Genomic DNA, 19,680 nt, shown 5'->3' with positions numbered 1-19,680 from the left:
TATTGAGTAATCCATTTCACTGTTTTGAAATGTTGCCATCATCATTGCCTGAGTGCTGACATACATTGTGTATACTAGTTATGGATTTTTCATTCTATTTTGTTGATTTTTTTATGTACTTGCCCCACAATCTTTTAATCAGCAAATACTTAAATATTATATTTCAATGACGGAATGTGCTTTCTGTTCTCGTTATCCTTCATATACATCACTTTTTTTTTTTCTCTTCAAAAGCGAGGGCAGTGTTGTCTGATTTCAAAGAAAAGAATAGGAAAATTTTATTGGCATTTTAGATTGATCTCAATTACAGGAAAATCAAGGAGTGACTGGCATATAATTACTTTCTCTTTTAATCTAAGAACAATATTTATGATTACACCATTACTTAAAACTTCTTTAAAGTCATGTAATGCATTTTATCATTTTTCACATAAAAGTCTAACCACTTTCTTATATAAAATCAGGGCATAAGTATTGAGTCTTCTACATGTGGTGTCTGTCTCTCTGTCTACCTATCTATCTGACCTATCTCACATTAATGTAGACAGGGATAACAAAGAGGAGCAGAAAGGAAGAACAACAGAGGGTAATCAGAGTGAACATGAATACAGTAAAGTAATATATAAGCATGAAAATTGCATAATGAAGTCCAGTATTGTGTATGAACACAAAAAAAAATCAGACTTTTTCTGCTGACCTTCACTATTGATTTTGATTATTTTGAAATGTAGCATGATGACTTTTGCATATTAATTTTCATACATTGCCTTTAATGAATTCTGTTATTTGTTTCATATGAGTTGATTCTCTAAGATATAGACCCAAATGGTCCCATTAGCTGAAAGCAACATTTACATTCTCTCTTTCTTTCCAGTGTCCCTATGTCGTATATCTCCAAAAATGTAGAGTTAGTGACACCGCAGTAACACCCAGAAGTCTTGGTGATGTTTGTGTGCTTGTCAATTTCCTTTATTGCATTGGAATGCTGCCCGTGTTCATTCACCAAGCATGACAATTGTCATACATGTTTATTCTACCATTCAGCATTTTGAAAACACCTATTCCTCTGCAAACCCAAGACTGGGGATGCAAGGTAATAAAATAGATATTTTTTGCAACTGCAGAGATGATCTTGTAGAATTTTATTCTAAATTTTATTTAATATAATGCATCATGTGAATGTACAATAGATTGGTAAATATATTCTGCAATTTGAGGCCTCTTGGTGCTGCTGGGATACTACTATTTGGCTAGTGTCTGCTCTTATCACATTTGAAGCCTAGGCGTTCATGTGCACAATGGAGACAGAGATGCACCTGCTGTGCTAGCTTGGTTGGGCTCGTCACGAAATTTTTTCATTATGAAGGCAATCTAACTGAAATTGATAAAAATAGGGAATAGGGGAGACAAACCCCTACTGGCCATTTCTTGTCACTAAATAAAGTTTGTAGTCCTGGTATTGGGTTATATAGAATTGGCCAAGGGGGTCCCACAGGAATCCCCAAACAATCTAGGATGTTGTCAAGACTATACGAAGCCTCATTGCTGAAGGCAACATCCACACAACTCATTGGACATGAAAAAATAAACTGGCTTCTAGATAGAGCCTTCACCCCTATATTCTAGCACCTTGGGTACAAGAAGGTATTGTGAATGCTACCAAAGAGAATTGTAAACAGAAAGCCAGTCACACTTTGATCTACAATATGCTAGGGCACTGGTGGCACAAAACTTGTGGGAGTAACGAACCAATATCTGATTTGACTTAAGGTGCACTCCGTGAGATGGCATCCATACCTGACATTGATGGAGTGAGCAAACCCTGAGACTGGATAGCTATATTAAGAGTCCAAGGACCTAGGGTAAAACCCAAATACCACCATTCTAAAAACAAAAGCAAAACAGAAATGTAACAATAAAATGACTCCCGACCACAGTGTGTTCCACTCATAGATCAATAGCTTGCTCAGTCATCATCAGAGAAACTTCCTGCAGCAGATGGGGATAAATACAGAAACCCACAGCCAGACATTATGCAGAAATTGGGAGGCTTTGAACATTCAACTCTAAATAGGATATCCCCATCAAATCCTTTCCCCCAGACCTCAGGGAGTCCTGTGCATGAGGAGGCAAAAAGAATGTGATAGCAAGAGGGGATGGAAAAGAAAACAAGGCCTTCTAAATCAACAGAATCAAAACTTGAATGAACTCACAGAGACTGATGCTGCATGTCCATGACCTGCACAGGTCTGTACCAGGTCTGTGAGTATGTATCAGACCTTTCAGGTTAGTGTTTTTATGGGGTTCCTGAGTGTGCAAACCAGTGGGTTTCTGATTCTTGTGCTTTTTCTTGGGTTCTTCTTCTGTTTGTTTATTTGTCAAATGTGTTAGTTTTTATTTCTCAGATTGTTATAGTATATTATATTATATTATATTTATTATAACTCCTAAGAAGCTTTTCTGTTTTGTAATGAGAGACAGAAAGTATGTGGATCCAGATGAAAGGGAAGGTAGGGAGGTGCCTCGTTTGGAACTGCTCTAGAAGCCTAAACAATCATGCTTTTAAAAATTTTTTTAAATTAAATTTTTCTTTTTTTTTAACATTAATTACATTTTATTCACATTGTATCCCAGCTGTAGTCCCCTCCCTCATTTGCTCCCAATACCACCCTCCCTCTCTCATGCCCCATGCCACCCTTCCTCCCATGCCCCTCTCTAAGTCCACTGATAGGGGAGGTCTTCCTCCCCTTCCATCCCATGGCAGGTCAGTCTTTAAGTGGGTCCCTAGTAAGGGGAACAGGGACTATTTCTGACATGAACTCAGTGGCTGGCTCTTTGACCCCTTCCCCCCCCCCCCCCCCCCGAGGGAAGAGAAGCCTTTCCAGGCCACAGAGGAGGACATTGCAGCCAGTCCTGATGAGACCTGATAAGTTAGGGTCAGAACAATCATGCTTTTATGCTGTCAATACACATTTTCTCTATGAAGTGTGTGTTTCATGTTACTGGCACATATCTTCTGACTCTTCTGTGAAAATAGTTTCTGTTTGAATTTTCATCTTAAGGCCATTTTGTGAATTTGCCTATAAAGATTTCCTAAGAAATGGTTAAATTTCTTTAGGGTCTTTGATTATTTTCATCAAATTGAGCCAATTATTCATTTTTTTTGTATTTATTTTATTTTTATTCTTCTCTCATACATTACATCCTAATGACAGATTTTTCTCCCTGTGATCCTCCAAGTCGTTCCCCCCAGTCTCCTCTCCTCCTTTTAAAAAAAAGAACAGGTGTCCCAGGGATATTAACTGAACATGTTATAGCAAGTTATAATAAGACCAGGCACAAACCCTCACATCAAGGCTGAACAAGAAAACACAGTAGGGGGAAAAGTGTTTCAAGCACAGGCAAAAGAGTGAGAGACACCCTCCCTCTCACTGTTAGGAGTTCCTATAAGAACATTAAACTTGAAAGAAAAATTCTCAACTTCATATGGAATAACAGGAAACCCAAACAATTGCCAAAACAATCCTCTACAATAAAAAATCTTCTGGAGGTATCTCCATTCCTGATCTCAAGCTGTACTACAGAGCAACAATACTAAAAACTGCATGGTACTGGCATAGAAACCGACTGGTGGATTAATGGAATCTAATAGAAGACCCTGAAATAAACCCACGCACTTATGGACACCTGATCTTTGACAAAGATGCTAAAACCATACAATGGAAAAAAGATAGCATCTTCAACAAATGGTGCTGGTCTAAGTGGATTTCTACATGTAGAAAAATGTAAATAGATCCATACTTATCATCCTGCACAAAACTAAAGTCCAAGTGGATCAAAGACCTCAATATAAATCCAGGCACAATAAAACTCTTAGAAGAAAAAGTGGGGAAGAGCCTGGAACTCATTGGCAAAGGAGACAACTTCCTGAACAGAACATCAACAGCTCAGGCTCTAAGATCAACAATCAATAAATGGGACCTCATGAAACTGAAAAGCTTCTGTAAAGCAAAGGACACTGTCGTCAAAACAAAATGACTGCCTACAGATTGGGAAAAAATCTTCACCAACCCTATATCTGACAGAGGGCTAATATACAGTATATATAAAGAACTCAAGAAGTTGAAAAGCAACAAATCAAGTAATCTAATTAAAAAATAGGGAACAGAGCTACACAGAATTCTCAATAGAGGAATATCAAATGGCAGAGAAACACTTAAAGAAATGCTCAACCTCATTAGCCATCAGGGAATTGCAAATCAAAACAACCCTAAGATTTCACCTTACACCAATTAGAATGGCTAAGATCAAAAACTGAAGTGACAAAACATGCTGGAGAGGTTGTGGAGAAAGGGGGACCCTCCTCCACTGCTGGTGGGAGTGTAAACTTGTACACCCACTTTGGAAATCAATCTGGCGTTTTCTCAGACAACTAGGAATAGCGCTACCTCAAGATCCAGCTATACCACTCCTAGGCATATATCCAAAAGAGACTCAAGTATACAACAAGGACATTTGCTCAATCATGTTTGTAGCAGCTTTATTTGTAATAGCCAGAAGCTGGAAACAACCCAGATGCCCCTCAACTGAGGAATGGATACAGGAATTGTGTTACATCTAAACAATGGAATATAACTCAGGAATGAAAAACAAGGAAATCATGAAATTTTCAGGCAAATGGCGGGAACTGGAAAAGATCATCCTGAGTGAGCTATCCTAGAAGCAGAAAGACACACATGGTATATTCTCACTCATATAGATATACAATATAGGATAAACCTACTAAAATCTGTACACCTATAGAAACTAATCAAGAGGGAGGACTCTGGCTAAAATGCTCAATCCCCATCCTGAAAGGCAAACAGGATGGACATTAGAAGAAGGAGAAAACAGGGAACAAGATAGGGGTCTGCCATAGATTGCCTCTGAAAGGCTTTGCCCTTCAGCAGATGTTGAGACTTATGGCCAAACTTTGGGCAGAATGCAGGGAATCTTGTGAAAGAAGTGGGAAATAGTAAGATCTGGAGAGGACAGGAGCTCCACAAGGAGAACAGAACCAAAAAAAATCTGAGCACAGGGGTCTTTCCTGAGACTCATACTCCAACCAAGTAGCATGCATGGAGATAACCTAGAATCCCTGCAGAGATGTAGCCCATGGCAGTTCAGTGTCCAAGTGGGTTCCCTAGTAATGGGAACAGGGACAGTCTCTGACATGAACTGATTGGCCTGCTCTTTGATCACCTCCCCCTGAGGGGGGAGCAGCCTTACCAGGCCACAGAGGAAGACAATGCAGCCACTCCTGATGAGACCTGATAGACTAGGATCAGAAGGCAGGGAAAGAAGACATCCCCTGTCAGTGGACTTGGGGAGGAGCATGCATGGAGAAGTGGGATGAAGGGAAGCATTGGGAGAGGGGAGGGAGGGAGCTACAGGGGGGATATAAAGTGAGTAAAGTGTAATTAATACAAAATTGAAAAAAAAAAAAGGAAAATATTCCCTGTGGTGGTCCTGTGGTGAGACTACAGACCATTTTTTTTAATGCTTACTTGAATTTTCTACATTGTTTTACTTAACTTTTTACATTTTCAGAAAGTATATGAAAAGATATTAAGCTTCAATATAATAGGGAGAAAAAGAACATTAAGCTATGCAACCGTAACGTATATGCAGAGGGCCTAGCTGAGATCAATATAGGGTTTGTGATTGTGGCTTGAGTCTCTGTGAGCCTCCATGAACGCTGCTTAGTTGATTATGTGGGCCATGTTTACATGGTATCCTCCACCCTGCTGGCTCCTACAATCCTTCCTTTTCCACTTTTGTGAGATTACCCTAGTTCCAGCTAGTGCTTGGGTGTGGGTTTCTGTATCTTTTCCCATCAGTCTGTGGATGATGCCTGTCTTGTGACAACTGTGTTAGGCAGCAATCTATGAGTATAGCAGAATATTATTAGCAATCATTTCATTGAATTTTTTTCCCAACTGTATTTGGTTCTATCCTGGGTATCTGGACTGCTCTGCCTTTGGTTCCTGGCCACACAGGTGATGTCAGGCATGGGCTTCCTTTCTGGGAGTCACTTATGTATAATATTATCTCATCTGAAAATTATTCTTTAAAATTTATTTATTTTTTATTAGTTACAGTTTATTATCTTTGTATCCCAGTTATAGCCCCCTCTCTAGTCCCCTTCCAATCCTATCCTCCCTCCCTCATCTCCTTCATGCCCCTCTCCAAGTCCACTGATAGGGGAGGTCCTTCTCCCCTTCCATCTGACCCTAAGTTATCAGTTCTCATCAGGGCTAGCTTCATTGTCTTCCTCTGTGGCCTGTTAAGGCTGCTCTCCCCTCAGGAGTGGATGTGATTAAAGAGACAGCCACTGAGTTCATGTCAGAGACAGTCCCTGCTCCCTTTACTATGGGACTCACTTGGAGACTGAGCTGCCATGGGCTGCTTCTGTGCAGGGGTTCTAGCTTATCTCCATGCATGGTCCTTGGCTGGAGTATCAGTGTCAGAAAAGACCACTATGCCCATATTTTTTGGTTCTGTTGCTCTCCTTGTGGAGCTCCTGTCCCCTCCAGGTCTTTCCATCTTCTCCTTCTTTCATAAGATTCCCCAAAATTACTATTCTGCTCTCTGCCCACAGATTGGCCATGAGTCTCAGTATCTGTTTTGATCCTCTGTTAAGTGGCAGTGAGCAGGGAGTCTTGTGGAGGAAGAAAGGGGTGGGAATAGAGGGACAGAGCAAGGACAGAGGCCCCACAGGGAGATCAACAAAACTGAAAGATCTGAGCCCAGGGGTTCCTGCAGAGACTGATGGACCAATGGGGGACCATGCATGGAGAGGATTTAGACTCCCTGCTCAGATGTGACCAATTGGCAGCTCAGATCCATGTGGATCTCTGAGTGAGGAGAGCAGTGGCTGCCTCTATGATGAAATCAATTGAATGCTCTTTGATCACTCACTGCTGATGTTGCAGCCTTGCCAGGCCACCAAGGAAGAGGATCTAGACAGTCCTGATGAGACTTAATAAGCTATGGGAGATGGCAATAGTGGAGAACTCCCCCTTATAGTGGACTAAGTGAAAAGGATGGGAGGAAGAGGGTAGGAGGGTGGGCCTAGGGGGAGTTGAGGGAGTGGGCTACAACTGGGATATATAATGAATATTTTATGAAAAACTACAAATTAAAATAAAAAAATTACCATTCTGCCCGTTTGCTCTATACACCATTCCGTTTTTTAGTGCTGTACTACAGTGGTTAATGGCTTATGCATCTTATTTCTTGAGAACTTGTTTTCAGAATTATTCTAAAATTTTTTTTATTTCATTTTTTATAATGATTCTTACTGTCTTAGATATCTCTGGCATTCACTTTGCTAGATTTTGTAGCTTCAGCTTTAACCATATAAATCAGCATTAATTTATTTGAGGTAACTTTGCTTTTTTTTTTTTTTTTTTAAAATGAAATATCTCCTGGTTTCTCAGGCTAATTTTGTAATGGACATTATTGTAGGATTGTTTCACGGGCTCTAAGATTAGAAAATCTTTCATTTTTTCTTTTGCTTTCTGGAATTTGGTGGAATTTTTCTTTGTGGCCTGGTATGTAGTTAAATTTTTATGTATTTTCTAGTCTCTGAAATTAATGGTATTCTCTGTAGTCTTGAGCTTAGAATTTGGAGTGTGGGTAGACTGAATGATCACTGAATCATATATTTGTTTCTCTGTGTTTGCATGTGCAAGTGTGCATGAGGACCCAATTTACCAGAACTTTAAACTCTCTCTCTCTCTCTCTCTCTCTCTCTCTCTCTCTCTCTCTCACACACACACACACACACACACACAGACACAGACAGACATACAGATAGGAACATTACATACAATCCACTCCAAACTGATCAGTATCATTCATCAGAATAATAGCTCACTTATCTGGTGAGTATGTAGTTTCAAGTAGTTTTTGTCTTCTTGGGGGCAACATTGGTCTCTGAAAGACCAAATGTGAAGCACTCAATGCTCACACTACTCTTTCCTACCTTCTCTCCAGTTATTGCTCTTTTAAAACTGTGGAGCTTTGTAATTAGGTACAGGATTCCATGATTCATAGCTCCTCATTGTGTATTAAAAACCATTTTATGGTAGACAACGTTCCTTGAGTTTAATGAAATTGAATTTTTTTTTTTTTTTTTTCCTCTAGAGCAGGGCCATTTTACCCAGGGCACCGAGAGAATGTAAATAGAGCCTAGTGTCAGAACACAAAGCTACTATACAGAACAACTGCAGCAGAAGCCCCTGGAAAATATCATCTTGTTCTTCTCTCTGCCATTATATATATATGTAAAGATTTTGCCTATGTTAATGCCACATGTGTGTGAATGTGGTCAGATGATGATTAGTAGGTGGCAGTCTTTCTATATTAGCCCAAGCTGTTATTCTTGTGTGACTGCTCTTGAAGAGGGATAGTAAGTAGTTCCAGTGAGTCAGTTGAATGGAAGGTACAGAGTAACAGTAAGATCAGAGAAGACAGTCTAATGCTTTGACTTGGATTACCTCAAAAAAAATCTTCCAATGATGTCTAGTAGTTCCTGTTCTAAGGACTCCTCACACCCTTCATGGCTCTCCATGCGGCTACTGTGCTGCCCCCTCCCCCCCATCATTATGGAAGCAGGTGTCTGGAGCACAGGAAAGCAAATCAAGCACCCCCAGTTTGAGGAGCAGCTCTTACTGCCCAGAGACACCAGGTAACATGTCATGTAACAGCCAAGCAACTGTCACAAGCCTGTCCTTTACTTTGGAGATTAAGGCAAAAAGATCACTTCAGCCCAGAAGCTCATGGTTAACAAAAGCTGATGAGAAAGAAAGACCTTGAATATAAGCAAACAAACAAACAAAGCCAGATATTTGACTTTATTGCTACTTTCCTGATTCACCTAAAATGCAGATATCTCTTGCCTTATTCTTTGGATGTTGTTGTTGTTAATAGTGGTGGTGGTATGTGAATTTGTGTGTGTGTACAGATGGTTTTTGATTTGTAATAGGACTAAATATCTAAAAAAGCCAGCCAATGTAGAAATTGTTTAATACTTTTAATGTACAGAGCACTATGAGTTAGTAGAGTTCAATTAAAATATGCCCAGAACACTCAAATTAACCTACTACTGGGAAAGTTACCTCACACAAACCCCACTCTAAAACAAATAGAGAACAGCTCGGCAATATGCTGTATATTGTACTGAAAGTAAAAGTCAGGATGGTTGTGTGGCTAAACTTTGAACTATTATAAAGCTGAAAAGTCATTATGTGAAAATGGAAGGCAGGAACCACTTTCAGTTTGTGCATGTGTATGTGTGTGAGACCGTATGCATTTTGTTTCTTCCCTCCCATTTAAGTTTTCCTTATAAGGAGTGGAGGGAAGCTAAGATTAGACTCACAAATACTAACCTACCCTTTCTATTTTAAACTATCTCCTTTGAGAGAATGTAAGTTATAACAAAGAGCCTGGATCAGCATTCCTTATCTGTACAGAGTCTGTGAGACTTCACTAGGAAACCTTCCCAGTCTTTTCTGTACTCTGCTGAGCATGCCTAATTAGACAGGAAGATGACAGAGATGAGAGGAAATTGCCGTGTTGGGAGAGAAACAAGAATTTGAGTACTAGAAACAGCTTAGTCAGAGCAGAGACAAGAGGATAATCAAATTTGATGTTTTCCCATCAAAAATGAATAATTTACCTGATGAATTATCATGTTTCTTTCCATTTTCTATACAGACATAATAGGGACAGGAAATATTTCTGAATATTATTATTAATAGAATAACTGTTGCTATCCAAACTTTCATAAGATTTGTTTGCATGAATTTCTTGCTTATTGCAGAATGTAGAGAAAGTGTTGGGCATATTCTCATGTCCACCATCTCTAATGTCACATGGATGATGGATTCTAGTGGGTGATTTGTTGCTATTCATTTGTTTCCTATAATGAGCACAAACTCTTTGCCACATTTAAATAAAAGCCCAATTACATCTACAAATGCTATTACCTTTTTGTCTGGCTATGAAAGTTAATGAGTTTCCTATTGCTTTGCAAAGTTTAGAAATAAAAGGCTTCAAATACATGCCATAAAATGTGAAGTCCACTCTGCTTTGCTAGCTTTTAAAAGAGGACCCCGCATTTCAATTATTTTACCCTTTACAGCTTTTCATTTTAGAATATGGCTTGCTTTGCATTATTTTGCTTGCTTTTTGGATGTAAATATAAAAAGAGAATTAAAGATAAGCAACATTGAGCAAGATTGTATCAAAAGAGCTGAAAAGAACCAAAGATCATTTTTATGGGCTACATGTTTTTGCTGGAGATACACAAAGCTGACTGTAATAAAAAATTTAATAGCATGAACTCACCCATTTAACACAGGTTTTCACTGTCTCCTGTAACAAAGAACTTGGGAAGTCTTGAATAATCTTCCCTTCCTAACCACCAACTCATCTCTGCATTGTGCCTGTTCTACATACTGCGTCTATCTCCCATGCATCACTTGATTTTTAATAATTCAGTTATCCCAGAAAAAGGAGTGTCAAAATAACTATCTCCAGAAATTTCAGTGTATTTTGTTTCAAGGGTCATTCTAAAGGCAGACAGAAAAGTTAGTCTTTGTTCTTGCAGGGAATTTACTCATCTCACCAGAAAGAAAACCAGCTTAGAGACAATGCCACTTGGCCACACACAACCTGCTTAGTAACCATGGTAGCTTTCTTGAGCACACCTGGGAGGGTGAGACAGATCTGTGCCTCTGAGACATGGAAGAAATCAAAGACACTGTGTGAACCTTGTGAGGTAAACATCCTTGGCACAATGTATTTCAGGTTCAATGGTTACTGAATCTCATGGAAAAGTTTGCACAGAGACAAAGGTATTGGCTAGCCCTCCTGAGAGGTTTATTTTTATAGTTAGATATTGTAAATCACAATACGACCAACAAGTCAACTTCCAGAACTAAGGTAATTATAGGAATTTGCCATTACTAGGGAAAAGAAAATTGCTTTTTTTCCTCCATTAATTTATTTATTTATTCACTTTACATCTTGATTGAAGCCCCACCCCCTCTCCTCCTAGTCACATCCCACCCCTCCCCCCACTCCACCCCCTCTCTTTCTCCTCAGAAAGAGAAGAGGAAGGTCCCTATGGAGACCAACCCACCCTGGCACATTAAGTCTCTGCAGGACTAGGCACATTCTCTCCTGCTGAGGGCAGACAAAGCAGCCCAGTTAGAGAAACAGGATCTAAAGGGATCAGGAGAAGAGTTACAGAGGGTCCACTCCAGTTGTTGGGGAACCTACATAAACACCAAGCTGCAAATCATATGTGCAGGGGCCTAGGATCAGTCCATGCATATACTTTGGTTGGCGGTTCAGTCTTTGTGAGCTCAAATAGGCCCAGGTTAGTTAACTCTGTAGGTCTTCTTGTGGAGTCCTTGACCTCTCCGACTCCCTCAACCATTCTCCCAATTATTCCATAGGACTTGCTGAGCTCGGTTTGACATTTGGCTGTGGGTCTCTGCATATGTTTCCATCAGCTTCTGGGTGGAGCCTCTCAGAGGAGTTATGCTAGGCTCCTGTCTGTAAGCATAGCAGAATAACATTAATACTGTCAAGGATAATTTCTGTTGTTGTTGAGGTCCAGCTTTAGTCTATCCTGGTATGAGAGGATACAAGGTATTATTTTGATCTTTTTGTATCTGTTGAGGCTTGCTTTGTGACCTTCTATATGGTCAGTTTTGGAGAAGGTTCCGTGGTGAGCTCAGAAGAAGGTATATTCTTTTGTGTTTGGGTGAAAAAATTCTGTAGAAGTCTGTTAGGTCCATTTGATTCATGACATCTCTTAGTATCATTATTTCTCTGTTTAATTTCTGTTTTGCTGATCTGTCCTGTGGTGACAGTAGGGTATTGAAGCCTCCCAATATTAATGTGTGAGGATCAAAGTTTGGTTTAAGCTGTATCAATGTTTCTTTTACAAATGTGGGTGCCCTTATATTTGGGGCATAGATGTTCAGAATTGAGGTGTCTTCTTGGTGGATTTTTTCTTTGGTGGTTATGAAGTATCCTTACTCATCTCTTTTGATTAGTTTTGCTTGAAGCTCTATTTTATTAGATATTAGAATGGCTACTCCAACTTGCTTCTTGGGTCCATTTGCTTGGAAAACTTACTTTCAGGTAATGTCTATCTTTGTAGCTGAGACATGTTTCTTGTATGCAGCAGAATGATGGATTCATAGTCTGTGTCTTTTTATTGGAGAGTTGAACCAATGATGTTGAGAGTTACTGTTTAGTTCCTTTTATTTTGGTGTTAATTGTGGAACTGTTTGTGTGCTTGTCTACTCTTGGTTTTGTTACAGTGAAGTTATTTATATCCCATGTATTATTAGATGTCATTAACTTCCTCATGTGAGTTTTTCTTCTAGTGTCTTCTGAAAAGCTGGGTTTGTGCATAGATATTGCTTAAATTTGGTTCTGTCATGGAATATCTTATTTTCTCCATCTATGATGATTGAAATTTTTGCTTGGTATGGTAGTCTGGACTGGCATCTGTGGTATCTTAGGGTTTGCAAGCTTTATTCATAATAGCCAGGATCTGGAAACAACATAGATGACCCTCAACTGAAGAATGGATACAGAAATTGTGGGACATTTACACAATGGAATATTACTCAGCTATTAAAAACAAGGAAATCATGAAATTTGCTTTCAAATGGATAGAACTAGAAAAGATTATTCTGAGTGAGATAACCCAGAACCAGAAGGACAAGTATGGAATATACTCACTTATAAGCAGATATTAGCCATATAATACCAGATAACCATACTATAATACACAGACCTAAAGAAGCTAAATAACAAGGAGGACCCTAGCGAAGATGCTTAATTCTCATTCAGGAGGGCAAACAGAATTGACACTGGAAGCAGTTGAAGAAAGGGAACAGGATGGGAACCTACCATAAATGTACTCTGAAAACTCCACACAACAGGGATCAAAGCAGATGTTAAGACTCAAAGCAGACAGCAGGGAGTCATAGGAAATAGTGGGGAAACAGAAGAACCCAGAGTAGACAGGAGCTCCATAAGACTAACAGAGCCAAAAAAAAAAAAAATCTGGGACCATGGGGGCCTGCAGAGACTTATCCACCAACTGCGGACCATGCATGGAGAGGACCTAGATCCCCTGCTAAGTTGTAGCCCATAGGCAACTCAGTCTTCATGTGGGTATCCTAGTAAGGGGAACAGAGACTATCTCTGACATGGGCTCTGCTGCCTGCTCTTTGATCACTTCCTTCAGGTGGAGGGGCATTGCTTGGCCACAGAGGAAGAGGATATAAGCAGTTCTAATAAAACTTGATAAGCTGGGGTCAGATGATAGGGGAGGAGGGCTCCCCTTTTCTGAAAAATAGAGGAGGTGAGTATGGGAGAAGAGGCCAGGAGATTGGAACTGGGAAGAGACAAGGGAGGGGGCTACAATTGGGATGTAAAGTGATAAATTATGAAAAATAAAGTTAAATAAAAAAAAATTAGTGTCAGGGATTGGTTCTCTCCTCTGGGATAGATCTCAAGTAGGACCAGTTTTTTGTTGCCCATTCCCTCAAACATTGTTCCATTTTTGTTCCTGCACATTTTGTAGACTGGACAAAGTATGGGTCGAAAGTTTGTGGATAGGTTGATGTCCTTATCCCTCCACTGAAAGTCCCGCCTGGCTACAGAAGGTAACCACTTCTGGTTTCATATCCCCTGCTGCTAGAAGTTTTAGCTAGTGTGATCGACCCCCTTAGGTTTCCTGAGGCCCACTTTTTCCCAGATCACTAGTAAGTCCCAGAGATGCCCCCCACCTCAGATTTCTGTTCTCTCATTTGGACCTCTCTCCATAGCTCTCTCTACTTTCAATCCCTACCCTTGGCCCCCTTCCCATCCCCTCACCTACCCAGTTCCCTCCTTCCATAGACTTCCAATGCCTATTTTATTTCCCTTCTGAGTGAGATTCAAACATCCTTCCTTGAGCCCTCCTTGTAATTTAGCTTCATTGGGTCTGTGGATTGTAGCATAGTTATGCTGTATTTTATTGCTAATATTACTTATGAGTGAGCACATTCCATGATTGCCTTTCTGAGTCTGGGTTACCTTACTCAGTATGATCTTTTCTAGTGCCACTCATTTTTCTGCAAATTGAATGATGTTTTTGTTTTTAATAGCTGAGTAGTATTTCATTGTGTAAATATACCACATTGTCTTTATCCCTAATTTAGGGTCATCTAGGTTGTTTCCAGTTTCTGGTTAGTACAAATAAAGTTACTATGAACATAGTTGAGTAAGTGTCCTTGTGGAGCATCTTTTGGGTGTGTGCCAGGGTGGTATAGCTGGATCTTGAGGTAGAACTATTTCCAATTTTTTGAGAAAACTCCAGATTGATTTACACATTGATTGCATAAATTTACACTCTTACCTGCAATGGAAGAGTGTTCCTCTTGCTCCACATCCTCACCAGCATATGCTGTCACTTGAGGTTTTGGCCATAGTCATTTTGAGTGGTATATGGAATCTCAAAGCCTTTTTCATTTGAATTTCCCCAATGATTTAGGACATTTGAGCAATTCCTTAAGTGGTTCTCAGCTATTGGAGATTCCTCTGTTGAGAAATCTTAGTTTAACTCTCATCTCAATTTTTAAAATTGGGTTATTTAGTTTGTTACTGCCTAATTTCTTCATATATATATATATATATATATATATATATATATATATATAAAATCATATATACATGATATTAACCCTCTGTCAGATATAGGGTTAGTGAAGATCTTTTCCAATTCTGTTGGCTGCCATTTTGTCCAATTGACTGAGTACTTAGCCTTACAGAAGCTTTATGAAGCTGTGAAACCCTCATAGGAAACCCTCACTGCTGAAGAGAGAGTTAAATCTAAGCTGGAGGTGACCAGATAGAGAAGCCTGCAGTAATAGGGGCTTCAGGCTGCTCCAGCAACGTTTGTGAAGAATAGGGGAGGAGCCTACAGTCTATGCATCCTGTTGAGATTGTGCCAGGGTAACAACAAGATGAACAGGCAGGGCACAGACTTCTTCATGTTTGTTTGTAATTTTTTTTGGGGGGGAGGGGTTAGTCATTTGCTTCAGGGAATGAGGAAAGCTGGAAAAGTTTAGATAAATGGATGGTGTCATGTAAACAATTTAAAAATAATAACCCCTCTGCAAATAGTAGAAATCATTAAAAGTTTCTGGCAGTGCTAAGTTACCAAGTGGATTTAAGAAAGAACATGTGAATTGGGAGAGAAAGTGGTGTTCTTATGAGAAGACCTGGAAGGGAGGAAATGTGGACAAATTTGCTCAAAATTTGTTATGAGCATGTATTGAATCCTCAGTCAGTAACAATATAAAATGCTCAGTTCTAAAACTATACCCAAACAATTAAAATGGACTCATCAGGTTGCACTTATATATCTATGAACATTCATAATACATATATTTATATATATATATGTAACAATATCAATCAAAGAAAAAGAGGCTATTGATTTGAGAGTGGAGGTGACATGGAAGGAATGGAGAGAGGGCATTGGGAGGGTTGGGAGGAAGAAAGGGAAGGGGAAACTGATATAATTATATTTTAATTAAAAGCATGTGGAAAAGAAAAGAGAGAAAAGAATAAAGTTCCAGAGATAAAAGTAGGAGCGATAAACAAGACACTAACTGGCAAATACCCATGATTATATGCAGGAGAGACGAAGGGAGGAAAACCAGCGATGAGTGGGGAACAAATGGAGATGAACACTGAGCTCCTCTCTGAATTGGTCAGATATAGTGAGCCCATGGGAGAATAGCCGCATAATTTTAGGGTGCTTCCTTTGCTCAGACCTGGAGAATGCTTCCTTGCTTATTTCCAAATCCATATTCCCTGTAGGTGCCTATCCCCGTAGAGTCACTCTTCAGAGACAAACTTGCCTTTACACACATATATATATACATATATAAATACATATAATAAACATTTACAAATTAACAATTTTCATGCACAAAATTTGGAGTTATTAAATAAATTCATATTGTTGCATAGCCATAATCATCACCCACATACAAAACTCTTTTAAGTTGAAACTCTATACTGATTAAATAATAACACTCTTTTCCCACCTCCTCCCAATCTCGGCCCTTAGCCAACATTACTTCACTCTCTCACTGAATTTAATTTAATTGCTTTAAGGGCCTCACATAAGGGAAAACATACACTACGTGTCCTCGTGAGACTGGCTTCTTTCTCAGAGCACCCTTCTTCAATATTCATGCAAATTTCAACCTCGATCAGCAGTTTCTTTGTCTGTAAAACTGATTATTATCTTCTTGTATGCATAGTAACATTTTGCTCATTTTGTTTTTCATTGATGGGTTCTTGGGTGGTTCCCACTTCTGGGATGTTGTCAACAATGCTACTTTGCAACCCAGAGCACCTATCAAATTCTTCTAGCCCTCAACTTGAAAACTTAAGAGTTTGTGTCAACTTACCTGTTCTTATCACAAGTAGCACTGTATTTATAATAAAGAAAAAGGCACAGTAGATGTGATGTTTAAACACAAACACTAGGGAAAGCATTTTATTTCATTACAACTTAGACTTCTCATCTACAATTTGGAAACACCATTGGATTATGAAGAGAAAAATATTAATTTCCTTATGGGGAAGAATTCAGAACCCACCATCTCATATATTACCTGCCTTTATTACCTTTGGTTACAAGGCAGGGATAAAAGCAGAAATCACTCATCTTGACCAAGAGGATGGTTAGGGACTTATTTTCAGTATAAGAGATACAGAGAACAACTTCATACTTAGCAGTTCATTCCTAAGATTTCTGGCCTTAGCTCCTAAGTAGTAGAGGTTTCAAATGAGTTTCACTGGCTGATAGTGTAATGTTAAGGAATACTATTCTGCACATGAAAACTATGGACATGGAAAATACAAGTCCTTGACCGGTTAGGTACTTTGACTCTGGTTATTCATAGTCTGTGAGGGTAGTTTATTCATACTCCTCACCTTGAATCAGAATCTGAGATACTGTGAGCTGAATCATATCCTCTTATTTAAATATTGCATCCCTCATCTTCAGTAGAGGTGAAAGGAGATAAGTAAGGTAAGCTCTAATGATATAGTTTCATGCTTTGATCAGCATACAGAGTTTTAGGTTTCAGCATGGCATTTCCAGACATAATTTGTTTTTGTTGATCATCAATTCACAACAGCAAGGAAATGGAATCAGACTTGATGGCAGATAAAAAGAAAATAAAAAGATGGATTATAGTGAAAAAAGAATTTTTCCCCATTTTTCCTTTATTAATCACTTTACAGCCTGATCCCAGCACCCCCCTCCTCCTAGTCCTACCCTTATACTCCCTTCCCTCTTCCCCTCTCTCTTTCTTCTCAGAAAAAGGAAGGCCCCCAAGGGCTATCAGCTCATCCTGGCATCTCAATTCACAGCAGAACTAAGCACATCCTTTTCTACTGAGGCCTAACCAGACAGCCAAGCTAAGGAAAAGGAATCCAAAAGCAGGCAACAGAGTCAGAGACAGCCACTACTCCCATTGTTAGGGGACCCACATGTTTCCCAGTCTGTACATCTGTTCCATATGTGTAAGGGGGCCAGGGCCAACCCATGCATGTTCTTTGGTTGGTGGTTCAGTCTTTGTGTGCCTCCATGGGCCCAAGTTAGTTTACTGTATAGGTCTTCTTGTGGTGTCCTTGACCCCTCAGTCCCTCTCTATCCTTCCTCACACTCTTCCACAGAACTCCCTGAGCTTGGCCTATTGTTTGGCTGTGGGTCTCCGCATCTTTTTCCATCAGCTGCTGGATGAAGCCTCTCAGAAGGCAGTTATGCTAGGCTCCTGTCTGCAAGCATACCAGAGTATCATTAATAGTGACATGGGTTGGCTCTCTCCAGTGGGGTGGGTTTCAAGTTGGGCTAGTCATTCGTTTGCCATTCCCTTAATCTCGGCTCCATCTCTATCCCTACACTTCTTCTAGGCAAGACAAATTTTAGGTCGAAGGTTTTATGGGTGGGTTAGTGTCCCCCTCCCTCCACTGGAAGTCTCACCTTGCTACAGGAGGTGGGGACTTAAGACTCCTTAACTCTTGCTGCTAAAGGTTTCAGCTAGGGTCACTCCCATAAACTCCTAGGAGCCTCCCCTGTCCCAGATACCTCAGCTCCTCACTTCCCGATTTCTGTTCTCTCTTCCCGTCCTCCTCTGCCCACTACTCTAATGAAATTTTATTCAGCTCTAAAGAAAAAAGAAATCAGGAAACTTGCATGAAAATGGACATATTTGAAAGTTATTGTATCTTTGCAGAAGAAAAGTTTGAACCAGGAGTACACTGTGTAGGGGAGAGACAGCTGATGACTGCCAGAAAGGAGATAGCCATTACAAGACACACAAGCCTGGAACAGGTTCTCCCCTCACAACTACAGAATAAACAAATATGCTGGCATGAGTTTTGGAGTTCCAGGCTCCAGGACTTGGAGTCAGTACATTTCTGGTGATTAAGGCATCAGGACTATGGTGTTTTGCTGTGCCTGCCCTAGGAAGCTATTTTGTTATCATGACAGAAAGTCCCAGTTGAAGAAACCTGCAAATTGAAAGAACCAAATAAGGTAGAGTCCAACAAACTTTGGTCTTCTGGATAAAATTTTAGAATGTGGACATTTAGCAAAGTTTTTGTCAACTAGGGGCTGCTTATGTGACAGTATATACCACATGCCCTTGGCACATCACAGACTAGAGCATGAAGTTTCTGTCTGCATATTCCACAATGATTAGGCAGTGACAAAACAGCCTAAGCACACATCTCCCCACATCTATCGCCACAGTTAACACAACACCACTTATCATCTCTCCACCAACAGAGCTCTGTTTGGCATCTGAGCCACTATTCTTCTTTTGTGAAAGGATTATTAAGCCAATTGTATAATTTGTAAACATTTTCATAAGAAGTGTAGTCATTTTGTGGTACTGGAGATTTAACCAGGGCTATGCAAATACTCTATAACTCAGCTGCATCCTCAGCTCTCATAAGACATTTTAAAAGCAAAGTTATAAAAAGATTTTAATAAAAAGTCCAGGATTGACAGAAAAGTTATTTTTTTCTTTATAGTACAAATAAAAACATGTTCTTTTTCATATAGTAGCTGAAAATTTTATAATATATTCTTGTATTTGTAGCTGCATTATTACATTTTAACGAGTAGACTCACAGTTAATTCAATCATTCGTTAAGAACAGATTCATTATTTGGATCACGAGAATCAATTGCTCAGTTTGAAGGAGAATGTTAATAAAATTTGTTATATATAACATGAGGTCATAAAAAGGCATCTCATAATGTAATACTTTCTAGCTTTGTTTCTTTATTAAATTCTTCATCTTATCAGGAATACACACACACACACACACACACACATCATGGATCTTTTTTTTATTATTTTATTTTATTTTTTACATCATGGATCTTAGAATGCTTCCCTGTGATAAAAGAATCACAGAAGCTGCAATCCTTGAAAATATCCATATCTGAGACTAACTTTCACAGCTATTTCTATTTTAGCCTGGAGACACACTTTTATAAAATTAACATAGTGACTTTCTTTGC

This window comes from Psammomys obesus, unplaced genomic scaffold, assembly GCF_907164565.1.
Source record: "Psammomys obesus unplaced genomic scaffold, mPsaObe1.curated_primary_1811, whole genome shotgun sequence".
In the NCBI taxonomy this organism is placed as follows: Eukaryota; Metazoa; Chordata; class Mammalia; order Rodentia; family Muridae; genus Psammomys; species Psammomys obesus.
This window is presented reverse-complemented; position numbering follows the sequence as displayed.